Source organism: Macaca fascicularis, chromosome 17 (genome assembly GCF_037993035.2).
Source record: "Macaca fascicularis isolate 582-1 chromosome 17, T2T-MFA8v1.1".
Lineage (NCBI taxonomy): Eukaryota > Metazoa > Chordata > Mammalia > Primates > Cercopithecidae > Macaca > Macaca fascicularis.
In genome coordinates, this window is record NC_088391.1 from 35,870,471 (window position 1) to 35,877,035 (window position 6,565).

Below are 6,565 nucleotides of genomic sequence, written 5' to 3' on the forward strand. Positions count from 1 at the left end.
ATATCAATAACCTTTACAATTGCAGGCAAGTTGAAATTGTAAGGCTACATTATAGACACCAGGTAAAAAGATGAACAGAAAGCTACTTTAAACCACTACTTCTGAATATCCACAGGACAGAAAATTTTGATGATTTTGTTTTCATTGGAGTGTTGTTGGATGGTTGGTTAATTTTTTTAATGAAAATAAAATGAACAAACATAAAAATATTTGTGGCAAAAAAATTCATTTGAGCAGGAAAAATGTGCAAACAAAGAAAAGTGAAATGAAGATAAGAAGAGAGTTCAAAGTATACTCTTCCTGAGAAACCTGGTAGGAATCAGATTAAAAACACAGGTGGAGAATTCAGCTATTATTACATGATCTAACTAAGAAATGGTAGTTTGTTTTTTTGTTTGTTTCTTTGGGGGGTGGGGTGTTGATGTTGTTTGTTTGTTTTTATTTTTTATTTGTTTTATTTATTTATTTATTTATTTATTTATTTATTTATTTTTTGAGACAGAGTCTTGCTCTGTAGCCAGGCTGGAGTGCAGTGGAGTGAGCTCAGCTCACTGCACCCTCCGCCTCCCAGGTTCAATTGATTCTCCTGCCTCAGCGTCCAGAGTAGCTGGGATTACAGGCGCACGCCACCAAGCCAAGCTAATTTATGTATTTTTAGTAGAGATGGAGTTTCATCATATTGGCCAGGATGGTCTCGATCTCTTGACCTTGTGATCTGGCAGCCTCAGCCTCCCAAAGTGCTGGGATTACAGGAGAAATGATAGTTATAAGAAGCAAGTAGTTTTAAGCAAACTAGATGGAAATTTGAGAGTTCGTATCATATGACTACAGTTCCTTTTTTAAATTTCAGAGAAAGGGGCTTATATGGATCAGGTGTGAAGAAAGAGGAACGGGTTTAAATGTTCTATGGTGAGAAAGAGAGATTGAGACGACTTAATAAATAAAGATTTCCTGGGAGATCTGAGCTCACTCGCAGGCAATAAATTTATAGTGATTATAACACTGACAGTTTGCGTTGTTTACACTACTGTAATAATATCTATTTGTGTATATATATATGTGGATGACAACATTTGCATCTATTGGTTGTAGGATTTGCCAATTAGGTGTAACTTAAGGGATCTTGGCATATCTTTTTTTTTTCATTATTATACCTTATGTTCTAGGGTACATGTGCACAAAGTGCAGGTTTGTTACATATGTATACATGTGCTATGTTGGTGTGCTGCACCCATTAACTTGTCATTTACATTAGGTATATCCCCTAATGCAATCTCTCCCCCGCCACCCACCCCACAATAGGTCCCGGTGTGTGATGTTCCCCTTCCTGTGTCCAAGTGTTCTCATTGTTCAGTTCCCACCTATGAGTGAGAACATGCGGTGCCTGGTTTTCTGTTCTTGCGAGTTTGCTGAGAATGATGGTTTCCAGCTGCATCCATGTGCCTACAAAGGACATGAACTCATCCTTTTTTATGGCTGCATAGCATTCCAAGGTGTATATGTGCCACATTTTGTTAATCCAGTCTGTCATTGATGCACATTTGGGTTGGTTCCAAATCTTTGCTCTTGTGAATAGTGCCGCAATAAACATACATGTGCATATGTCTTTATAGCAGCATGTTTATAATCCTTTTGGTATATACCCTGTAATGGGATGGCTGGGTCAAACGGTATTTACAACTCTAGATCCTTGTGGAATCACCACACCATCTTCCACAATGGTTGAACGAGTTTACAGTCCCATCAACAGTGTAAAAGTGTTCCTATTTCTCCACATCCCCTCCAGCACCTGTTGTTTCCTGACTTTTTAATGATCGCCATTTTAACTGGTGTGGGATAGTATCTCATTGTGGCTTTGATTTGCATTTCTCTGATGGCTGGTGATGATGAGCATTTTTTCATGTGTCTGTTGGCTGCATAAATGTCTTCTTTTGAGAAGTGTCTGTTCATATCCCTTGCCCACTTTTTGATATATTTTTTTTTCTTGTAAATTTGTTTGAGTTCTTTGTAGGTTCTGGATATTAGCCCTTTGTCAGAGGAGTAGATTGCAAAAGTTTTCTCTCCTTCTGTAGGTTGCCTGTTCACTCTGATGGTAGTTTCTTTTGCTGTGCAGAAGCTCTTTAGTTTAATTAGATACTATTTGTCAATTTTTGCTTTTTTTGCTGTTGCTTTTGGTGTTTTAGACATGAAGTCCTTGCCTATGAAAATTGGCACAAGACAGGGATGCCTTCTCTCACCACTCTTATTCAACATAGTGTTGGAAGTTCTGGCCGGGGCAATCAGGCAAGGGAAAGAAATAAAGCGTATTCAGTTAGGAAAAGAGGAAGTCAAATTGTCCCTGTTTTCAGGTGACATGATTGTATATTTAGAAAATCCCATCATCTCAGCCCAAAATCTCCTTAAGCTGATAAGCAACTTCAGCAAAGTCTCAAGATACAAAATCCATGTGCAAAAATCACAAGCATTCTTATACACCAATAACAGACAATCGGAGAGCCAAATCATGAGTGAACTCCCATTCACAATTGCTTCAAAGAGAATAAAATACCTAGGAATCCAACTTATAAGGGATGTGAAGGACCTCTTCAAGAACTACAAACCACTGCTCAATGAAATAAAACAGGACAGAAAGAAATGGAAGAACATTCCATGTTCATAGATACGAAGAATCAATATCATGAAAATGGCCATACTGCCTAAGATAATTTATAGATTCAATGCCACCCCCATCAAGCTACCAATGACTTCCTTCACAGAATAGGAAAAAAAATTTTAAAGTTCATATGGAACCATAAAAAGAGCCTGCATTGCCAAGACGATCCTAAGTCAAAAGAACAAACTTGGAGGCCTCATGCTACCTGACTTCAAACTATACTACAAGGCTACAGTAACCAAAACAGCATGGTACTGATACCAAAACAGATATATAGACCAATGGAACAGAACAGAGCCCTCAGAAATAATACCACACATCTACAACCATCTGATCTTTGACTAACCTGACAAAAACAAGAAATAGGGAAAGGATTCCCTATTTAATAAATGGTGCTGGGAAAACTGGCTAGCCATAAGTAGAAAGCTGAAACTGGTTCCCTTCCTTACAACTTATACGAAAATTAATTCAAGATGGATTAGAGACTTAAATGTTAGACCTAAAACCATAAAAACCCTAGAAGAAAACCTAGGCAATACGGTTCAGGACATAGGCATATCTTAATTAAGAGGAAATGATACAATGTATCATGGAGTAAAGAATTTGTGAAGGAAAAGGAATAAAAAAGAAGATACATTAATAGGAAGAAATATCAAGGAAAATATGTAATTGGAGTATTTGAATAAGCCTTAAAATGACTGCTTGAAAAATAATTTAGAATGGAAAATTATTTATTGTAATACATAAGGTAAAACATGTGACTGTAGACTAGTAAAGCCATGTAAAACACGGGATTTGGAGGAAGTAAACAAGCTGAGTAACTAGGGGGTGGGATATGTTGCCCATAAAAATCATTAAGTCACTTGTAATCTTGGCAGCATTTGAATTGGTTAGGAAAATCACATGCAAGAGAGAAAATGTTCAGGAATAAGGGAGATTTTCTCAGAGGGTAGTGGATTACACATAATTGCAAGAAGAGGGATGTATTAGTGTTCTCTAGAGGGACAGAACTAATAGGATTATCTCTATCTATCTATCTATCTATGTATCTATCTATCTATCTATCTATCTATAAAGGGGACTTTATTAAGTACTAACACATGATCACAAGGTCCCACAATAGGCTGTCTGCAAGCTGAGGAGCAAGGAGAGCCTGTCTGAGTCCTTTAACTGAGGAACTTGGAGTCTGATGTTCGAGGGCATTCAACATGGGAGAAAGATGTAGACTGGGAAGCTAGGGCAGTCTGGTCTTTTCACATTTTTCTGCCAGCTTTATGTTCTAGCCTTGCTGGCAGTTGATTAGATGGTGCCTACCCAGATTAAAGGTGGGTCTGCCTTTCCCAGTCCACTGACTCAAATGTTAATCTCCTTTGGCAGTAGCCTCACAGACACATCCAGGATCAATACTTTGGATCCTTCATCCAATCACATCGACACTCAATATTAACCATCACAAGAGGGACACGATAGATAGGAAGAGACTTAAAGAAACAGCAAGAGTGTAGAAGAATAATAAAGAAATGACTTTGGAGAGCAAGTGAGATTACATAATCCCATTTCCTTACACTGAGATAGATGCTATTTATAAAAAGATATCTTCAATGAATTCAATATTATTAGTTGATATAACAATTTTAGTTAAGACCAGGCAAGGTGGTTCACACCTGAAATCTCAGAACTTACAGAGGTGGAGGCAGGAGCATAACTTGAGCCCAGGAGTTGGAGACCTGCCTGGATAACACATAAAGACCCCATTCCCTACAAAAAGAAATACAATAGACAATAATCCTCCCCCAAAATTTAGTAAAGTACAAAATATGATTAAAGAATATTCAAAGAAGCATTCTGGGATAATGGGTTTGAATAAATCAGATATTTGTTAAAGCAAGTGTTGCTCAACTCCCAGAAGTAAGAGGAAAGATTATTATACAGGAAGGGAGTGATAGTATGTGTCAGGGATAGGAACTACAGAGAGAAGATAGAGAATCCTCCAGGAGGTGGAAAGATGATCCAAGTGGCTTATATTTTATTGATAATCAAGAAAAATGTGAGTCTAAGAGAAGACAGACAGACTTAAATTTGAAGGACAACTGAAGAAGGCTGATCAGAAATGCAAAGAGACTAAAGATGGACCTAGATTTATTTTATTTTATTTCGGTAGACTTTTTATATAATTTGAAGAGACACAAAAATGTAATGCTCATAGAAGGATGAAAATATGAAAATAGAGATAATTTGTTTTATAAAACTAGAATAAACTTGTTAACAGAAATTGATGAGCATATTTAAAATTCTAAAACAATTTGCCATAAATACATTAGATGTCCAAATCCAAAATAAAACACCAGCAAACAGAATGAAACAACATATTAAAAGTATAACATGTTATTATGAACTAGATACTTCCCAGAACTCTGCAGATTGATTAACATTAGAAAATATGTTTACATATGTACACACATACACACACTCCGTATCAGCAAATAAGAAAACCATCTTGATAATCCCAATAGATATTAAAAAGTTCCTTGATTACATTCAGTATACATTAATCATAAACTGTGAGTTATGGGAATTTAATGATAAAGAATATGAATTATAAAATGATTCAGCATGGTCCGGATGTGCTAGTTTATGCCTGTAATCCCAGAACTTTGCGAGACCGAGGCAGGCAAATCATTTGACGTCAGGAGTTCAAGACCAATGTGGCTGACATGGTGAAACCCAGATTCTACTGAAAATATATACATTAGCTGGGCATGGTGGCACACACCTGTAATCCCAGCTACTCTGAAAGCTGAGGTAGTAGAATCTCTTGAACCCGAAGGCTGAGTTTGCAAGATTGTGTCACTGCACTCCAACCTGGGTGACAGAGATACTCAGTCTCAAAAAAAAAAAAAAAAAAAAAAAGGAAAAAGAGTCAGCATAATGCAGACTTCAAGGCCCTTGGGTTGGCTTTTACCTACATCCTAGTGTCATCTCAGATACCCTTTTCACTGCATATTTTATTCTGCCTCAGGACCACCACTTGTGTTGATCTCTGTTCCTCTAATATTGGCTTTCCTCTTGATCTAATCTAACACTTTTGGTTCCCAGAAAAAAGAGCTATGGCCACCACATTAATAAAACTCTTTAGTTATTTGCTATTATGTCACCAAATCCATCTTCTAAAACGATTACACTTCTATATAATTTCCCTATTTCCTTTTAAGCTAGTTTAATAAACTACACAGAGATAGAAGTTGTTAGGTCTTGCTATGGTTTGAATATCCTCCATAACTCATGCTGAGATCCACTTGTAGTTCAGAAATATGACTGTTGTCTTTTCATGCTCATATGAGATCTGGCTCCCTAAATCCTTGCTATGATATCAGTACATTACCTGTCTGATGTGAAAAAGAAAAGTCAAAATGAAATAAAACTCGGACACCACAGAGATTTCCCACCAGTAAGAAGGCTCTCACCAGATCCAGCCCCTCATTCTTAGAATTCTCAGTCTCCCAAACTGTAAGAAATGAATTCCTTTTTAAATAAATTACCCAGTTTCCAGGATTGTTTTCATAAGCAACAGAAAATGGATGAAGACTGATCTGTCTCCTGATGTAGATAATGGAGCCAACACTTTATACTCGTTACTCAATTAGAGGATGTTCACAGGGTAAATATTCAAGGGAGGCAGGGCTGAATTCTACATCAGAAGATAGTATCTCAGAAGAATAGATGTTAATTTCTATTATCCCCTAGGAACTATAATGTACACAGGCTGTGATGTAGGCTTGACCAGTCAGACTTTGCTACCAAGGATTCTAAATCTAGAGACAGTGCCAACAAAAAGAGTGTCAGCAAGGCTAGCCATAGACTCTATTGTCAAGCAGCCTTGTGACAGTGACAATGACAATGGCAGTTCCATTG

The 6,565-nt window shown here is 37.1% G+C and overlaps 1 non-coding gene across 1 annotated transcript; it reads left to right on the top strand.

The window, feature by feature from the left end:
• The first annotated feature begins 5,943 nt into the window (after positions 1 to 5,943).
• LOC123569918 (small nucleolar RNA U13) lies at positions 5,944 to 6,045 on the top strand. Its single transcript, XR_006693799.2, has one exon. It is a non-coding gene; the product is annotated as a small nucleolar RNA U13 (small nucleolar RNA).
• Positions 6,046 to 6,565: the final 520 nt, after the last annotated feature.